The sequence below is a fragment of the Lithobates pipiens genome, unplaced genomic scaffold (assembly GCF_037356315.1).
Source record: "Lithobates pipiens isolate NorthernLeopardFrog02 unplaced genomic scaffold, aLitPip1_a1.2 Scaffold_314, whole genome shotgun sequence".
Taxonomy (NCBI): domain Eukaryota; kingdom Metazoa; phylum Chordata; class Amphibia; order Anura; family Ranidae; genus Lithobates; species Lithobates pipiens.
This window is the reverse complement of record NW_027507793.1, coordinates 62,615-82,323: the sequence shown is the minus strand read 5'-3', so window position 1 is coordinate 82,323 and position 19,709 is coordinate 62,615. Positions and strand designations below refer to the sequence as shown.

At 44.7% G+C, this 19,709-nt stretch overlaps 1 non-coding gene and 9 pseudogenes across 1 annotated transcript; 9 read left to right on the top strand and 1 right to left on the bottom strand.

Moving 5' to 3' along the window:
• Positions 1–3,781: 3,781 nt before the first annotated feature.
• Positions 3,782–3,899, top strand: LOC143955121 (5S ribosomal RNA; annotated as a pseudogene).
• Positions 3,900–4,222: 323 nt separating this feature from the next.
• On the top strand, positions 4,223–4,341 carry LOC143955111 (5S ribosomal RNA). The gene has a single exon (XR_013269782.1). It is a non-coding gene; the product is annotated as a 5S ribosomal RNA (ribosomal RNA).
• Positions 4,342–4,897: 556 nt separating this feature from the next.
• On the top strand, positions 4,898–5,016 carry LOC143955135 (5S ribosomal RNA; annotated as a pseudogene).
• Positions 5,017–5,331: 315 nt separating this feature from the next.
• LOC143955115 (5S ribosomal RNA) lies at positions 5,332–5,450 on the top strand (annotated as a pseudogene).
• Positions 5,451–5,715: 265 nt separating this feature from the next.
• Positions 5,716–5,834, top strand: LOC143955130 (5S ribosomal RNA; annotated as a pseudogene).
• Positions 5,835–6,168: 334 nt separating this feature from the next.
• On the top strand, positions 6,169–6,287 carry LOC143955113 (5S ribosomal RNA; annotated as a pseudogene).
• Positions 6,288–6,815: 528 nt separating this feature from the next.
• LOC143955129 (5S ribosomal RNA) lies at positions 6,816–6,934 on the top strand (annotated as a pseudogene).
• Positions 6,935–7,043: 109 nt separating this feature from the next.
• Positions 7,044–7,162, top strand: LOC143955136 (5S ribosomal RNA; annotated as a pseudogene).
• Positions 7,163–7,271: 109 nt separating this feature from the next.
• On the top strand, positions 7,272–7,390 carry LOC143955138 (5S ribosomal RNA; annotated as a pseudogene).
• Positions 7,391–15,136: 7,746 nt separating this feature from the next.
• Positions 15,137–15,255, bottom strand: LOC143955134 (5S ribosomal RNA; annotated as a pseudogene).
• Positions 15,256–19,709: the final 4,454 nt, after the last annotated feature.

Genomic DNA, 19,709 nt, shown 5'->3' with positions numbered 1-19,709 from the left:
CCTTTCATCCCGAAGCCTATTTCTGACACTTGTTGCTTACATGTTAAAATCAGTTTTTTTTTATGCTAGAAAATTACGTGGTACCCCCAAACATTAATATAATAAATATATATATATATATATATATATATATATATATATATATATATATATATATATATATATATATATATATATATATATATATATATATAAATTTTTTTTTTTTTTTTTTTTTTTACTAGAGACCCTAATAAATTGGTGATCGTTGAAATTGTTTTTTATTTTTTGGTCTCATGATATTTGCGCAGTGCTCTTTCAAACACATTTTTTTTGGGGAAAAAAATTAGTTAGCCCAATTTTTTTCTATAATGTGGAAGATGATGTTACACCAAGTAAATAGATACCTAACATATCAAGCTTGTGAACATTACTGGAATGGCAACAAACTAAGGTACCTAATAAATCTCCATAGGCAGCGCTTTTAAAAATAATGTAACGGTTACTAGGTTAGCGTTACAGAGGAGATCTAGTGCTAGTATTATTGCTCTTACTCTGACGATTGTGGCAATACCTCACATGTGATTTGAACACCATTTATATATGTGGCGTGACTTATGTATGCGTTTTCTTTGCTGCGCAAGCATGCGAAGACCTGGGGGTACTTTAAAATAAATCTTATTTTTTTTCTTATTTTGCATTGTCCCTTTAAAAAAAAAAAAAAAAAAAATTCTGATCACTTTTATTGCTGTCACAAGGAATGTAAAAATCCCTTGTGACAGTAATGGGCATGTGACCGGTACTCTTTATGGAGGGATCAGGGGTCTAAAAGACCCTCCTTTTGCACTTACAAGTATTCAGAACACAAAAATCAGCGATTCTGAATACTGTTATTTTTTTTTTTTATATAAATCTGTGCCGTTGGGATTTTACATCGGAGACCCGATCCAAACCAAATCCTGGCTTTGTTCAGGTCTCAGCCTAGGCGGCGGATGTGCCGACTAGTGGCTCAGGTCTACCAGTGGGACAGGAAGAGCGGCGGGAGGGGGGGTGGGACGCCCCCTCTCGAACGGCTTTTAGCCGCCTTTGGTTGTTATCACTAAAAAGCCAAACGCCCGTTCTAAAAAAAAAAAAGTAACCCCTTCAAGCCACGAATGCAAATTTGCCTTTTCCTTTTTTTTTTCCACAAATAAAACTTTCTCGTGGTGGTATTTGATCACTTCTGCGTTTTTGTTTTTTTAATTCATTTTTTTTTTGCAATATAAATAAAAAAAAGACTGACAATTTTGTGGGAAAAAAATCGAATTTTCTGCTATAAAACATATTCAATAAAAAAAATGGAAAAAATTTTTTTTTCTTCAGTAATTTAGGCCAATGTGTATTCTGCTACATATTTTTGGTAAAAAAATAAATAAGTAAATGGTGGATAAATCGGACACTAAGTGCCACTTTTCACACTTTTTTTGGGGACCAGTGGAAATAAACTGCTTCCAGACTGCTCCACGCATATATACTGTGGCAGGCCGGCCCGGCTGTGCGAAATCACGTTCCCGTACATGATTTAGTGCACAAGGTTTGGGGGGCGTACGTGACTCGCTCGCGCTGTGATTGGACACAGTCCACCGGGACCAGCTGGTTGTTCACAGGAATGGCAGAACGGCAGTCTACCTATGTAAACAAGGCAGATTGCCAATCTGTGAGGGAAAGATAGCATTCTTGTGTTTCTGATCTTTCTTTCCCCAGTCACAGCAACCCCCCCAGTTGGAAAGCACCCCTTAGGGAACAAGTTTAACTCTTTTGTCGCCCCTGATGTTAACCCCTTCCCCTCCACTGTCATTAGTACAGTGACAGTGCATATTTTTAGCACTGATCACTGGACTGGTGTCACTGGTCTCCAAAAAGTGTCTGATCTGTCTGCCACAATGTCGCAGTCCTGCTAAAAATCACAGATCTCCACCATTACTAGTTAAAAAAAATCAATAAAAATTCCATAAAAATATCCCTTAGTTTGTAGAAGCTATAAATTTTGCTCAAACCAATCAATATACGTTTATTGGGATTTTTTTTACCAAAAATATGTAGAAGACATATTGGCCTAAACTGATGAAGAAATGAGATTTATTACATTTTTTTTTTCAAAATTATCGGTCTTTCTTTGTTTATAGCGCAAAAAATAAAAACCGCAGAGGTGATCAAATACCATCAAAAGAAAGCGAAAGTGAACCTTGCGGGGCTGAAGTGGTCAATGGTGATCAGTGCTAAAAATATGCACTGTAACTGTACTAATGACACTGGCTGGGAAGGGGTTAACATCAAGGGCCGAATTAAAGGGTTAAATGTGTTCCTAGGGCAGTGATGGTGAACCTTGGCACTCCAGATGTTTTGGAAGTACATTTCCCCATGATGCTCAACTACACTGTAGAGTACATGAGCATCATGGGAAATGTAGTTCCAAAACATCTGAGGTGCCAAGGTTTGCCATCACTGGTCTAAGGAGTGCTTACTGTGTGGGGGAGGTACTTGTACTGTGGGAAGGCATAGATCCATGTTCCTGTTTTGAGAAACACAGGATCACTATCTCCCCTCCTCACAGAACGACGCTCTGCCTGGTTTACATAGGTAGATCACCTTTCTGTCTCTCTTGGGAACAATCGGATCTCATCTGCTGGACCCACTGATTGCCTCCCTCTGTGTCCAATTACAGCAGAAATTGGGTTGTTGAGGGCACCTACAGGTACGTGATTCTGTGCAGAGGAGCCGCTTTGCCGCTGTATATATCGTACACAGTCATGTTGGAACAGGAAGGCGCCATCCCCAAACTGTTCCTACAAAGTTGGGGGTATGAAATTGTCCAAAATGTCTTGGTATGCTGACACCTAAAGATTTCCCTTCACTGAAACTAAGGGGCCAAGCCCAACCCCTGAAAAATTACCCCAAACCATAATCCCCCCCTCCACCAAATGATTTGGACCAGTGCAACAAGCAGGGTCCATAACCACTTCAATACCGGGTACTTTCACCCCCTTCCTGCCCAGGCCATTTTTCAGCTTTGAATGACAATTGCACGGCCATGTGAAATTGTTATCATTTTCTTCACATAAATAGAGCTTCTTTTTTTGGTATTTAATCACTCCTGTTTTTTTTTCCTAAAAGAAATTAAAAAAGGGAAAAAATTTTGAAAAAAAAAAGTTTTTTTTAGTTTCTGTCAGTAAATTTTGTAAATAAGTAATTTTTCTCCTTCACTGATGGGTGCTGATGAGGCTGCACTGCTGAGGAGGCACAAATATGCCACACTTATGCACACTGATAGGTGTCATTGACATGTGGCACTGATGAGTACTGATGGGTAGCACTGGTGGGCACTGATTGGCGGCACTGATGGGCAGCAGTGATGGGCATTTATGGGCAGCACTGATAGCCAGCACTGACTTGCATCACTATTGGCGCTGGTGGGCATTAATGGGTGGCATTCATGGGCAGCACTGATAGCCAGCGCTGACTGGCATCACTATTGGCCACTGATTGCTGGCACTGGTGGGCACTCAATTCTAATTGGGCATTGATTATCAGTGCCCTGATTACATACCTAGCAAGATCACCTACAGCCATATCACCCTGAATGCGCTCAATCTCGTTTGATCTCGGTTGCTAAGCAGGGTTGGGCCTGGTTAGTACATAGCAGGTGCCATAGGCTTTTTTCTATTATGTTGTTGGCGTCAACGACCTGTTTTATTTTTCTGCTTGTTTGCTGAGGTGACCATCTTGGCGTTTGTCAAGAGGGTTGAGAGTGGCCAGCAAGATCACCTGTGGCTACATCACCCTGAATGCGCCCGATCTTGTTTGATCTCAGATGCTAAGCAGGGTCGGCCTGGTTAGTACCTGGATGGGAGACCCCCTGGGAATACCAGGTGCTGTAGGCTTTTTTTTATATGTTGTTGGCGTCGACGACCTGTTTTATTTTTCTGCTTGTTTGCCGAGGTGACCATCTTGGCATTTGTCAAGAGGGTTGAGAGTAGCCAGCAAGATCGCCTATGGCCAAATCATCCTGAATGAGCCTGATCTCGGATGCTAAGCAGGGTCAGACCTGGTTAGTAGCTGGATGGGAGACCGCCTGGGAATACCAGGTGCTGTAGTATTTTTTTAATATGTTTTTGGCGTTGATGACATTTTTTATTTTTAAGCTTGTTTGCTGAGGTGACCATCTTGGCTTTTGTCAAGAGGGTTGAGAGTGGCCAGCAAGATCACCTGTGGCTACATCACCCTGAATGCGCCCGATCTCGTTTGATCTCGGATGCTAAGCAGGGTTGGGCCTGGTTAGTACCTGGATGGGAGACCCCCTGGGAATACCAGGTGCTGTAGGCTTTGTTTTAATATGTTGTTGGCATCGACGACCTGTTTATTTTTCTGCTTGTTTGCCGAGGTAAAATTGTTGGCGTTTGTCAAGAGGGTTGAGAGTGGCCAGCAAGATCGCCTACTGTACATCACCCTGAATGCGCCCGATCTCGTCTGATCTCAGATGCTAAGCAGGGTCGGGCCTGTTTAGTACCTGGATGAAAGACCGCCTGGGAGATCGCCTGGGAATACCAGGTGCCGTAGGCTTTTTTTTAATATGTTGTTGGCGTCGACGACCTGTTATATTTTTTTGCTTGTTTGCCGAGCTAAACATCTTGGCGTTTGTCAAGAGGGTTGAGAGATCCTGTTTTATTTTTCTGAATGCACCCGATCTCGTCTGATTTTGAAAGCTAAGCAGGGTCAGGTCTGGTCAGTACCTGGATGGGAGACTGCCTGGGAATACCAAGTGCCGTAGGCTTTTTTTTAATATGTTGTTGGCGTCGATGACCTATTTTATTTTTCAGCTTTTTTGCAGAGGTGACAATCTTGGTGTTTGTCAAGAGGGTTGAGAGTGGCCAACAAGATTTCCTATGGCCACATTACCCTGAATGCAAACGATCTCAGCTGATCTCTGATGCTAAGCAGGGTTGGACCTGGTTAGAACCTGGATGGGAGACCGCATGGGAATACCAGGTGCCGAAGGCTTTTTTTTTAATATGTTGTTGGCGTCGACGACCTGTTTTATTTTAATGCTTGTTTGCCGAGGTGACCATCTTGGCCTTTGTCAAGAGGGTTGAGAGTGGCTAGTAAGATGGCCTACGGCGACATCACCCTGAATGCGCTCAATATCATCTGATCTCTGATGCTAAGCAGGGTCTGGTCTGGTTATTACCTGGATGGGAGACCGCCTTAGAATACCAGGTGCCGTACGCTTCTTTTTAATATGTTGTTGGCGTCGACGACCTGTTTTATTTTTCTGCTTGGCGTTTGTCAAGAGGGTTGAGAGTGACCAGCAAGATCGCCTATGGCCACATCACCCTGAATGCGCCTGATCTTGTCTGATCTCAGATGCTAAACAGGGTCAAGCCTGGTTAGTATCTGGATGGGAGACCGCCAGGGAATACCACGTGCCGTAGGCATTTTTTTAATATGTTGTTGACGTTGACAAACTGTTTTATTTTTCCTATTGTTTGCCGAGGTGACCATCCTGGCGTGTCTCAAGAGGGTTGAGAGTGGCCAGCAAGATTGCCTACAGCCAGATCACCCTGAATACGCCTGATACCAGGTGCCATAGTATTTTTTTAATATGTTTTTGGCGTTGACGACATTTTTTATTTTTAAGCTTGTTTGCTGAGGTGACCATCTTGGCATTTGTCAAGAGGGTTGAGAGTGGCCAGCAAGATCACCTGTGGCTACATCACCCTGAATGCGCCCGATCTCGTTTGATCTCGGATGCTAAGCAGGGTCTGGGCTGGTTAGTACCTGGATGTGAGACGGCCTGGGAATACCAGGTGCCGTAGGCTTTTTTTAATATGTTGTTGGCGTCGACGACCTGTTTTATTTTCTGCTTGTTTGCCGAGGTGACCATCTTGGCGTTTGTCAAGAGGGTTGAGAATGGCCAGAAGGATCGCCTACAGCCTCATCACCCTTAATGTGCCCAATCTCATCTGATCTCGGATGATAAGCAGGGTCGGACCTGGTTATTACCTAGATGGGAGTCCCCCTAGGAATACCAGGTGCCATAAGCTTCTTTTTAATATGTTGTTGGAGTCGACGGCCTGTTTTATTTTATCTGCTTGTTTGCCGAGGTGACCATCTTGGCATATGTCAAGAGTCTTGAGAGTGGCCAGCAAGATCGCCTATGGCCACATCACCCTTAATGCGCCCAATCTCATCTGATCTCGGATGCTAAGCAAGATCGGGCCTGGTTAGTACCTGGTTGGGGGACCGCCTGGGAATACCAGGTGCCGTAGACTTTTCTTTAATATGTTGTTGGCGTCGACGACCTGTTTTCTTTTTCTGCTTGTTTGCATAGGTGACCATCTTGGCATTTGTCAAGAGGGTTGAGAGTGACCAGCAAGATCACCTATGACCACATCACCATGAATTCGCCCGCTCTTGTTTGATCTTGGTTGCTAAGCAGGGTCGTGCCTGGTTAGTACCTGGATGGTAGACTGCATGGGAATACCAGGTGCCATAAGCTTTTATTTTTCTGCTTGCTTGCCGAGGTGACCATCTTGGCATTTGTCAAGAGGGTTGAGAGAGGCCAACAAGATCGCCTATGGCCACATCACTCTGAATGCGCCCAATCTCATCTGGTCTCAAATGCTAAGCAGGGTCGAGGCTGGTTAGTATCTGGATGGGAAACCGCTAAGGAATACCACGTGCCGAAGGCAATTTTTTAATATGTTGTTGGCGTCGACGAACTGTTTTATTTTTCCTGTTGTTTGCCGAGGTGACCATCCTGGCGTATCTCAAGAGGGTTGAGAGTGGCCAGCAAGATTGCCTACGGCCAAATAAGCCTGAATGTGCCCGATCTTATCTGATCTTGGATGCTAAGCAGTGTCGGTCCTGTTTAGTACCTGGACGGGAGACCGCCTGGGAATCGCAGGTGCCGTAGGCTTTTTTTTTAATATGTTGTTGGCGTTGACAACCTGTTTTATTTTTCTGCTTGTTTGCCGAGGTGACCATTTTAGCATTTGTCAAGAGGGTTGAGAGTGGTCATCAAGATTGTATACGGCCACATCTCCCTGAATGCGCCCGATCTCATCTGATCTCGGATGCCAAGCTGGGACGGGCCTGGTTAGTACCTGGATGGGAGACCGCCTCTGAATACCAGGTGCCGTAGGCTTTTTTTTAATGTGTTGTTGGCGTCGACGACCTGTTTTATTTTTCTGCGTGTTTTTCCGAGGTGACCATCTTGGCGTTTGTCAAGAGGGTTGAGAGTGACCAGCCAGATTGCCTATGGCCATATCACCCTGAATGCACCTGATCTTGTCTGATCTCGGATCCTAAGCAGGGTCGAGCCTGGTTAGTATCTGGATGGGAGACCACCAGGGAATACCACGTGCCATAGGCATTTTTTTAATATGTTGTTGGCGTCGACGAACTGTTATATTTTTCCTGTTGTTTGCTGAGGTGACCATCCTGGCGTGTCTCAAGATGGTTGAGAGTGGCCAGCAAGATTGCCTACGGCCACATTACCCTGAATACGCCTGATCCCGGATGCTAAGCAGGGTCTGGCCTGGTTAGTACCTGGATGTGAGATGGCCTCTGAATACCAGGTGCCGTAGGCTTTTTTTAATATGTTGTTGGCGTCGATGATCTGTTTTATTTTTCTGTTTTGGAGAAAGGGGCTCTCATTAATTCAGCATTTACAGTTTTCACTGTGCTTAAGGAGTCAAAGAGATTAACCTCTGTGGTGTTCAACCTTAATGCACACCTTTGAGGCAAAAGAATAAAAGTACAGCACTTGTCAGAAGTCACGTTGTGTGCACTCGTTTGAGACGAACGGCTGAGTTTTCTCTACACGCATATGCTTTTAATGTCAAATGTGAGTACATTTTAATATTAATAAACGAACGATCTGATTAAGACTGTATTACGCTATGGATATGTCTTTCCTCGTATATAATTAACGTTGGATACCATACGGACGGAACAACGAAGCTTCACCCAGTGCACCAGCAACAGCCAGAGAGCGGCACAGTGGCTTACATTGTGAAGGTCCATCCAGCCCCACTGTGGGGCATTAACTCTGGTGAGAGCATTCACATATTATAGCACTGAGTGGCGCACCGGGGATGAAGTTCTCTTTTTGAAAACCTACACCATTTGCACGAGTGAACCAATTATTCCCTATTGATTCTATGCACCAATAACAAACAACAATCTGCAGAGGCAGTATTATTAAGCCAAATATTTTATTTTTGGACTTATACTGGACATAAATGCGTCTTCATGCGATTATTGGCTGAAAATACTTCTGATCCCTAGTTGCTTCTGTATATATGTTGCGTCATTATACGATTACTGGTTGAATTATTTATGACCCTTAGCTGTCTTGATCGGTAGTTGTTTTTTGCACATTAATTTTTTGCACATTTCTTTGCACATGTTTGCACAGTCCACTTCAAATTAGCACATCGCTGAACATAAGCAACAACTTCAACATTTTTGTACACTTAACTGAAAGTTTACATGTTTTTAGCATTTACCTATAATAGGCTGACACGTATAAGATAATTTAATACCCACTTTGGTTTCAACTTTAATTTTAATTTTAATTTTAATTATGATGGAACACGACAATTAACTCCACATTTGATCACAGAAAATCTTTTAAATAACAAACACCAGGTTTGGATGATAGGTTAATTCATCACTTCACTTAAAGGGTTTAGCGCCACAGCCTTATAATTTACACTTCTTATTTTTCTGTGTGTTTGCTGAGGTGACCATCTTGGCTTTTGTCAAGAGGGTTAAGAGTGGCCAGCAATCGCCTACGGCCACATGGAGACTGCCTGGGAGTACCAGGTGCCGTAGTCTTTTTTTTTTATATGTTGTTGGCGTCAACGACCTGTTTTATTTTATTTGTTTTACCTGTTTTAGGCCATCTTGCTGGTCACTCTCAACCCTCTTGACAAAAACCAAGATGGTCACCTCGGCAAACAAGCAGAAAATAAAAACTGGTCGTCGACGCCAACAACATATTAAAAAAAAGCCTACGGTACCTGGTATTCCCAGGTGGTCTCCCATCCATGTACTAACCAGTTCCGACCCTGCTTAGCATCCGAGATCAAATGAGATCACCTGGTATTCCCAGGGGGTTTCCCATCCAGGCTCTAACCAGGCTCGACTCTGCTAAGCCTCCGAGATCAGATGAGATTGGTTGCTTTCAGGGAGATGTGGTCATATTCAATCGCTTTGGGCACTCACAACCCTCTTGAAAAACGCCAAGATGTTAACCTTGGTAAACAAGGGAAAATAACCCCAAAAAAAAGACTTGCACTTTGAGTGAGTAGTGGGCGGTGCTTCCGACATCACTCAAGGAAGTGACGTTGGCACAGCACTTCTCTGTTCTGCCCGCCTGAGAGGATCAGGTAAGGGGATGCCGCATGGCAGCTTACAAATTCTTTATTATTTATTCAGCACCGCCGCCGGTACCCCCTCCACATCCACAGGGTTATTATGGTGGTCGCACTCGGCAGCATACCCCAACCCCCTTCACCCCTGCTAAACAAGATTTAAAGAAAAAGTGTTATTATCGGTGGCCGGCAGCATACACCCCCCCAAGAAGCTTTAAAAAAAAGGGTTATCACGGTGCAGGTGTCAGTGCTGTATATGACGGTGCTGGTGTCAGTGCTTTATGTCACGCTGCTGATGTCAGTGCTCTCTATCACGGTGCTGGTGTCAGATCACTCTATCACGGTGCAGGTGTCAGTGCTGTATATCACGGTGCTGGTGTCAGTGCTTTATGTCACGCTGCTGATGTCAGTGCTCTCTATTACGGTGCTGGTGTCAGATCACTGTATCACGGTGCAGGTGTCAGTGCTCTATATCACGGTGCTGATGTCAGTGTTTTATGTCACGGTGCTGATGTCAGTGCTCTATATCACGGTGCTGGTGATCATCTTCTGCACCCTCTTCTTTGCCTACCCTGACCTTCCCTCTCCTCCATTGCCTTCATGCGCTCCAGAGTCCTGAATTGTCAGAATTTCATATATAAAAAAAGAATGCTTGTAGTTGTCGATCCCAGATTCACCTCATACATGTGTTATGTCATTGGCCATGTGGTGGGACTATGTGTGCACAGCTAGTAATTATTTTGTGGCTGCAAATATGACCTGGTAGGTTTGTAAAGTTTGCCTCCCATTGAAGTCAATGGGGCCCGCCGCGAACGTTACGGTTCGCGAACTTTCGGCCGTGTTCGCGAAACGTCCCGTCGGAAGTTCGTTCATCACTAATCGACACCGCTCAGGGCAAGGTGTTTCTTTCAAGGCCAAAAGCCTTGGCCATTGGGGATCTGGTGCGCCTAATTCTGGGCAGGAGATCTTCCCCCATTCGGTTGTGCATGAGACTGTTAGGGAAAATGGTCGTCTCCTTCGAGGCCGTTCCATTCACCCAGTTCCACTCAAGGCCTCTGCAAAGATGCATCCTTGCGGCTTGGAACAGGAAGCCCCAATCCTTGGATCTTCCTATGCGTCTATCCCCAGGGACACGCAAGAGTCTTGTCTGGTGGTTACAAACCAAGAATTTGCTGAAAAGCAAAACTTTTCTTCCTCTTCCATGGAAGATTATCACGACAGATGCCAGCCTGACAGGCTGGGGAGCAGTGTTGGAGGAGACGTGCTCGCAGGGGAAATGGTCTGCGATCGAGAAGCTATTGCCCATAAATGTCTTGGAGATCCGGGCAGTTTATATGGCTCTCATAAAGTGGTCTTACAGACTACGGGGTCTCCCTGTTCGGGTTCAGTCCGACTATATCAATCACCAGGGCGGTACCAGGAGTCTGGTTGTGCAAAAAGAGGTGAATCGCATACTTGTCTGGGCAGAAAAGCATGTTCCATGCCTTTCTGCAGTCTTCATACCATGAGTGGAAAATTGGCAGGCGGATTTTCTGAGCCGCCAGCAGTTGTGCCCAGGAGAATGGGCTCTGCACCCCGATGTGTTTTGGAACATTTGTCGCAGGTGGGGTACTCCAGACGTAGATCTGTTTGCGTCCAGGTTCAACAGAAAATAAGACAAATTCATGTCAAGGACAAGAGATGCACTTGCTCAGGGGTCAGATGCTCTGACAGTTCCCTAGGATCAGTAAAATCTGATTTATGCCTTCCCCCGTGCCCGCTACTGTCACGGTTCCTGGGAAGAGTCAAGAGGGAGACAAAATCGGTTCTTTTGGTAGCCCTGGCTTGGCCCAGGCGACCGTGGTATGCAGAGATCATGAAGTTGGCAGTAGGCAGGCCGTGGATCCTCCCTCTCCGGCCATATCTGCTCTCACAGGATCCAATTTACCATCATGCTTTACACAGTCTGAATTTGACGGTTTGGCTGCTGAGACCCACATTCTGAGAGACCGTGGCCTTTCGGGGCCAGTCCTTTCTACTCTGGTCAATGCCAGAAAGCTGGCCTCCAGGCTTATTTATTACAAAATCTGGAGGGCATATGTTTCCTGGTGTGAACTCAGGGAATGGCATCCTAGAAAGTATGTCATTAGCAGGATCTTGGCCTTCCTCCAGTCAGGCCTAGAAATCAATTTGGCCATAAGCACTATCAAGGTGCAGATTTCGGCCTTGTCAGTGTTTTTTCAGAAGCCACTTGCATCGCATTCCCGGGCTTTCATCCAGGGGGCTATGCGGATAAGGCCGCCAGTCAAACCTCCGGTATGCCCATGGGATCTGAATTTGGTTCTCTCGGCTTTGCAGGGGCAACCATTTGAACCTTTGCATCTGGCTTCATTAGTTCTTCTGACTAAAAAATTGGTTTTCTTTGTAGCCATATCCACGGCTAGAAGAGTGTCAGAACTAGCAGCTCTCTCCAGCAAAGAGCCGTATCTAATTATTCATAAGGACCGGGTGGTAATGCATCCCAACAGGTCCTTTCTACCTAAGGTGGTTTCGGGATTCCATTTGAATCAAGATGTAATCCTACCTTCCTTTTTTCTGGACCCACAGTCCGCAGAAGAAGAATCTTTGCACACTTTGGATGTGGTAAGGGCAATCAGTATCTATCTTCAGGCAACTGCTCAGATAAGGAAAACTGATTGCTTATTTATTTTGCCGGAAGGCCCTAGGAAGGGCCAGGGGGCATCAAAATCCACTCTCTCAAGGTGGATTAGACAGGCCTATAGTGTTAAAGGGAAAATCCCTCCTTTTCAAGTGAAAGCACACTCTACTAGGGCTGTAAGTGCTTCTTGGGTAATGCATCACCAGGCCTCCCTGGCTCAGATCTGTAAGGCTGCAACTTGGTCATCAGTCCACACATTCATCAGATTCTATCAGGTGGATGTCAGAGGGAAAGAGGATATCGCCTTTGGGCGCAGTGTACTGCAGGCTGCAGTTTAGGTCCTCTGGTCCATGGCGGTCTATAATTATGATCTGTGTCTCCCTCCCCTCAATCTGAGCATTGCTTTGGGACATCGCACTATGTAATGAGCTCCTGTGTCCCGTGATGTATGATCAAGAAAATAGGATTTTTATATACAGCTTACCTGTAAAATCCTTTTCTTGAGAGTACATCACGTTACACAGAGCACTCACCCCTCTTGAGTTTTATGTGGTTTCCTATTGCTTTGCTACAAAACTGAGGTGCCTCCCATATGGGAGGGGTTATGTAAGGGAGAAATTCTCCTTAATTGGGGTTAACCAGTGTCTAATCACCAGAGTTGCCTATATAACCCACTATGTAATGAGGTCCTGTGTCCCATGATGTACTCTCAAGGAAAGGATTTTACAGGTAAGCTGTATATAAAAATCCTATTTTTTAAATCTTGTTTGGGGGGGGGAGGGGGCTGGGGGGGTAAATACTGCCGACCACCGATATTAAACCTTTTTTTAATCTTGTTTGGGGGGACAGGTATGGGGGTTAATGCTGCCGACCACCGATAATAACCCTTTTTTTTTTAACTTGTTGGGGGGTATGCTGCCGACCACCGATAAAAACGTATTATCGGTGTTTGGCAGCATACCCCCCCCCAAACAAGATTTTTAAAAAAAGGGTTATTATCGGTGGTCGGCAGCATACTCCCCCCCCAAACAAGATTTACAGGTTGTAGATATGTGCGATTTACAGGTTGTAGATATGTGCAATTTACAGAATGCGATTTACAGAATGCAGATATGTGCTATTCACAGGTTGTAGAGATATGCGATTTGCAGGTTGTAGATATGTGCGATTTGCAGGTTGTAGATTTGTGCGATTTATAGGTTGTAGATATGTGCAAATTTACAGGTTGTCGGTATGTGCGATTTGCATGTTGTAGATATGTGCAATTTGCAGGTTGTAGATATGTGCGATTTACAGAATGCAGATATGTGCGATTTACAGAATGCAGATATGTGCTATTTACAGGTTGTAGATATGTGCAATTTACAGGTTGTAGATATGTGCGATTTGCATGTTGTAGATATGTGTGATTTGCATGTTGTAGATATGTGCTATTTACAGGCTGCAGATATGTGCGATTTACAGAATGCAGATATGTGCGATTTACAGAATTTGATTTACAGAATGTGGATATGTGCAATTTGCATGTTGTAGATATGTGCAATTTACAGGTTGTAGATATGTGCAATTTACAGAATGCAGATGTGTGATTTCCAGAATGCAGATATGGGCGATTTACAGAATGCGATTTACAGAATGCAGATATGTGCGATTTACAGAATGCAGATGTGTGGTTTACAGAATGCAGATATGTGCGATTTACAGAATGCGATTTACAGAATGTAGATATGTGCGATTTACACATTGCAGAATGCAGATATGGGCAATTTATAGGTTGCAGAATGTAGATATGTGCAATTTACAGGTTGCAGAACGCAGTTATGTGCGATTTATAAAATGCAGATATTTGCAATTTACAGGTTGCAGAATGCAGTTATGTGCGATTTACAGAATGCAGATATGTGTGATTTACAGGTTGCAGAAGGCAGATATGTGTGATTTACAGGTTGCAGAATGCAGATATGTGTGACTTACCGGTTGTAGATATGTGCTATTTACAGGCTGCAGATATGTGCGATTTACAGAATGCAGATATGTGCGATTTACAGAATTTGACAGGTTGCAGAAGGCAGATATGTGTGATTTACAGGTTGCAGAATGCAGATATGTGTGACTTACCGGTTGTAGATATGTGCTATTTACAGGCTGCAGATATGTGCGATTTATAGAATGCAGATATGGGCAATTTACAGGTTGCAGAATGCAGATATGTGCAATTTACAGGTTGTAGATATGTGCGATTTACAAAATGCAGATATGTGCGATTTACAGAATGCGATTTAGAGAATGCAAATATGTACGATTTACATAATGCAGATATGTGCGATTTACAGAATGCGATTTACAGAATGCAGATATGTGTGATTTACATGTTGCAGAATGCAGATATGGGCAATTTACAGGTTGCAGAATGCAGATATGTGCAATTTACAGAATGCTGATATGTGCAATTTACAGGTTGCAGAATGCAGTTATGTGCAATTTTACAGAATGCAGATATGTGTGATTTACAGGTTGCAGAAGGCAGATATGTGTGATTTACAGGTTGCAGGATGCAAATATGTGCGATTTACAGGTTGCAGAAAAGGTGCCTGATGTGGTTATAAACAAGATAGGCATGATTCATCTGCTTTAGTAGAGCCCAGTGTATAATGTGCAGCCTGGTATATGATGTTGATTCAATAAGGGGTGTGGCTTGTGATAAGTGGGGGGGAAATCTGAGGGGGTGTGGTCTTGAGCCCCCCATCTCCCATTTGTTACTAACCAGGTCAGACGCTGCTCAGCCTCCGAGATCAGACAAGATCGAGCACTTTCAGGGTGATGTGGCCGTAGGAAATCTCTTTCGGCACCCTCAACCCTCTTGACAAACACCAAGATGGTCACCTTGGGAAACAAACGCCAAAAAAAAAAAAAAGAAACCTACGGCACTAGGTATTCCCAGGGGGTCTCCCACCCAGGTTCTAACCAGGCCTGACCCTGCAAAGCCTCCGAGATCAGACGAGATCGGTTGCTTTCAGAGTTTACACTCTTGAAAAACGCGAAGATGGTCACCTTGGTAAACAAGGGAAAATAAGTCAACGCCAAAAAAAAGAAAAAAAGAAGCCTATGCCAACTGGTATTCCCAGGCAGTCTCCCATCCAGGTACTATCCAGGCCTGACCCTGCTTAGCCTCCGAGATTAGACGAGATTGGTCGCTTTCAGGGTGATGTGGCCATAGGCAATTTCTTTGGACGCCCTGAACCATCTTGACAAATGCCAAGATAGTCACCTTGGGAAACAAGGGAAAAAAACAAGTAAATGCAAGAAAGAAAAGAAGCCCAGGGGCCTGGTATTCCCAGGCGGTCTGCCATCCAGGTATTAACCAGGCTCAGCCCCTGCTTAGCCCCCGAGATGAGACAAGATGGGGCTCTTTCAAGGTGATGTGGCTGTAGCCAATCTTTTTGGACATCCTCAACCCCCTTGACAAACACCAAGATTCACCTTGGGAAACAAGGGAAAAAATAAGTCAACGCTCCAAAAAAATTAATAAAAAAAAGGAAACCTACAGCACCTTGTATTCCCAGGCGGTCTCCCATCCAGGTACTTACCAGGCCCGACCCTACAATCTCTTTGGGCACCCTCATCCCTCTTGACAAAAGCAAAGATGGTCACTAGGCCCGACCCTGCTTAGCCTCCGAGATCAGATGAGATTGGGCGCTTTCATGGTGATATGGCCCATAAGCAATCTCTTGGGCATCCTCAACCCTCTTTGACAAACGCCAAGATGGTCACCTTGAGAAACAAGGGAAAAAAACAAGCCAACGCCAAAAAAAAAGAAGCCTATGGCACCTGGTATTCCCAGGCGGTCTGCCATCCAGGTACTAACAAGGCCTGAACCTGCTTAGCCTCTGAGATCAGACGCTTTCAGGGTGATGAGTCCATAGACAATCTCTTTGGGCACCCTCAACCCTCTTCACAAACGCCAAGATTGTCACCATGGAAAACAAAAAAACAAGTCAATGGCAAAAAAAAAAAAAAAAGACGCCTAGAGCACCTGGTATTCCCCGGCGGTCTCCCATCCAAGTACTAACCAGACCCGCCACTGCTTAGTCTCTGAGATCAGATGACATGGTGCGCTTTCAGGGTGATGTGGCCGTAGGCAATCTCTTTGGGCACCTTCAACCCTCTTGAAAAATGCCAAAATGGTCTCCATGGGTAAAAAGAGAAAAAAACAAGTCAACGCCAAAAAGAAAAAAAAAGAAACCTACAGCACCTGGTATTCCCAGGCGGTCTCCCTTCTACGTACTAATCAGTCCCGCCCCTGCTTAGTCTCAGAGATGCAACGAGTTGGGGCGCTTTCAGGATGATGTGGCCACCCTCAACTCTCTTGACAAACACCAATATCATCACTTTGGGAAACAAGGGGGAAAAAAGTCAACGCCAAAAAAAAAAAAATTTACGGCACCTGGTAATCCCAGGCGGTCTCCCATCTAGGTATGAATCAGGCCCGACGCTGCTTAGCCTCCGAGATAAGACGAGATTTGTCGCTTTCAGGGTGATGTGGCTGTAGGCAATCTCTTTGCGCTCAACCCTCTTGACAAATGCCAAGATGGTCACCTTGGGAAATAAGGGAAAAAACAAGTCAACGCCAAAAAAAAGGGAAAAAAAAGAAGCCTGTAGCACTGGGTATTCCCAGGCAGTCTCCCATCCAGGTACTAAGCAGGTCCGACCCTGCTTAGTCTCCAAGATCAGATGACATCGGGCGCTTTCAAGGGAATGTGGCTGTAGGCAATCTCTTTGGGCACCCTCAACCCTCTTGACAAATGCCAAGATGGTCACCTTGGGATACAAGGGAAAAAAACAAGTCAACGCCAAAAAAAAAAATAGAAGCCTATGGCACTTGGTATTCCTAGGCGTTCTCCCATCCAGGTGCTAACGAGGCCCGACCCTACTTAGCCTCTGAGATCGGGCGCTTTCAGGGTGATGTGGCCATAGGCAATCTTTTTGGCCATCCTCAACCCTCTTGATAAACTCCAAGATGGTCACCTTGGGAAACCTATGGCACCTGGTATTCCCAGGCAGTCTCCCATTCAGGTAGTAAACAGACCGACCCTGCTTAGCCTCCGAGATTAGACGCTTTCAGGGTGATGTGGAAATAGGCAATCACTTTGGCAACCCTCTTGACAAACGCCAAGATGGTCACCTTTGGAAAAAAGGAAAAAAAACAGGTCAATGCCCAAAAAATAAAATAAAAAAGCCTACGGCGTCCCATCCAGGTACTAACCAGACCCGACTTTGCTTAGGCTCGGAGATCAGACGAGATTGGTTGCTTTCAGGGTTATGTGGCCATAGGCAATCTCTTTGGGCACCCTCAACCCTCTTGACAAAAGCCAAGATAGTCACCTTGAGAAACAAGAGAAAAAAACAAGTCAACGCCAAAAAAAAGAAAGAAGAAGCCTGTGGCACTGGGTATTCCCAGGCGGTCTCCCACTCAGGTAATAACCAGGTCCGACCCTGCCTAGCCTTTGAGATGAGGCGCTTTCAGGGGCATGTGCCCATAGGCAATCTTTTTGGGCAGCCTCAGCCCTCTTGACAAACGCCAAGATGGTCACCTTGGGAAACAAGGGAAACCTTGGCACCCCAGATTTTTGGAACTACATTTCCCATGATGCTCAACTACACTGCAGAGTGCATGAGCATCATGGGAAATGTAGTTCCAAAACATCTGGGGTGCCAATGTTCACCATGGTCCCTGCACCACGCTGATCTACTCACTGTCTCTCCTTGCTCCTTCCCTTTGTCTCTCCGGCATGGATTCTTTCACTGCCTTCTGAGTCAGGATCCTTCAAAGCCAGCTTTCCTGAGACCCTGGCCTGATCCACCACCCCTTCCCGGCAGGGGTTTCCTCAAGGGCCACCAACAGCCTCTCCTCAGCACTGCTTCTCCATCTTCCACCCAACTCCCCTGCTGGTATGGTCCATGTCTATTTATGGGGCTGTCTCAGTCCTTTGCCAACCCACTTCTGGGGACCCCATAAACATTCATGTCAGCCCTTCCTAACCCCTACCTTCTAGTTCTAGAAGATTCTTCAACCTTCTAGACACCATGGGGAGGCACCAGCCTTGGCCTCTAGTAACCCAGACCCAATTTAGTGATTCAGGTTATTCCTGGCCAGAAATATGCTTTTTTTTCTACTCTCACACTAGAGGGTGCTATACTTACCTCCCTCTTAAAAGCAGCCGTGTCCCCATCGTCTAGAAAAACAAAAATTGGTCCTGCATCCAGGAGCAAGGGCATCCCATAAGCAAAAATGTGAAGGGGAAAAAAGGGAATACACTGGAAAAGGGCTTTGTACAAAAAAATATGTGGTATCAAAAAAAGATGATTGATATATTTTCTTTCACAAACAGAACCCATATACATAATGTGTACATCCTGACTACAGGTCCCTGTAGCTAGAAAGATCTGTCAATGTCAACATATGTACATTAGGTATGAGCTTGGTGTTTGAGACGAACACGTGTTCGACTCGAACACCGGCTGTTCGCCCGTTCGGCGAAGCCAGAACTCTGTGGGCCGTTCGCGCAAAATTCGTGTGGTGCTCACGGCCCACAATGCACTGCGCCATCACAGTGAATTGCTGGCTTATGATTGGCCAAGCATGCACTGTGACCCCAAGGAATAAAGGTGTAAAAAAATACTGCGCTGTGAAAAAATGTGTTGTACCCAGCTGCCAACACTACTGAAGACTACACAGTAACATACAAAAATTAAAACAAAAAAGTGTAGCGCTTAGGTGGCAACAAACCACATGAACCAGTAAGGCACTAATTCAAGCAAAGAAAATGACATACACTTGAAAAAAGGAAAATATGTATAAATTCTGTTGTATATCAAGAAATCTTACTCCCAGGTGGAAGAGTGCATGAACCTCATGCACAGAAAAGGGTAAAGTAAATAAAATGTATTTAACATATACAGTCCATCAAGTGAACATCTAACAGTCCTTGAAATGTGTAATATCAATCACAATTCCAAACTTGAGGTGACGTGAAAAAAGGTGAAATTCAACTTCTGATGTGTAGAATAATACCACCACCACCGTGATAAAGAAGGGGAGAGGAGGCTTACCAAATGACGTGGACTCAGAGGAAGGCTTACGCCTCTCGAGTCATATGGGCCTGTAGGTTAGCAAACCAGATAATCATACATCTAGTATGTAATCTCCCGCAAGTCTTCAGGTCATGAAATCATCCGTAGCGATCCTTCTATAGTGCTCATCCCACGAAAATAGGGGGCTCAGGTATCAAAGACCATGGAAGTAGAAAACTAGCATAGCGTGATACCATTTTACCATCCAATTTATAAAAAAAAAAAAAAAAATTACACTCACATTTGGTTCAATCGTAATAACATAGTCAAAAAGTAGCGATGTCTGTAAGGGGGTCCACCCGACGCGTTTAAACTAAACAATCGTCCTCTGGGGTCTTTTTTTTACACGTTTCAACTAAACAGTCGTCCTCTGGGGTGTGGACCCCCCAAACAGCATCGCTTATAGGGTGACTGTTTAGTTGAAACGCGTTGGGTGGACCCCCTTACAGACATCGCTACTTTCTGACTATGTTATTACGATTGAACCAAATGTGAGTGTAATTTTATTATTATTTTGTAATAAATTGGATGTTAAAACGGTA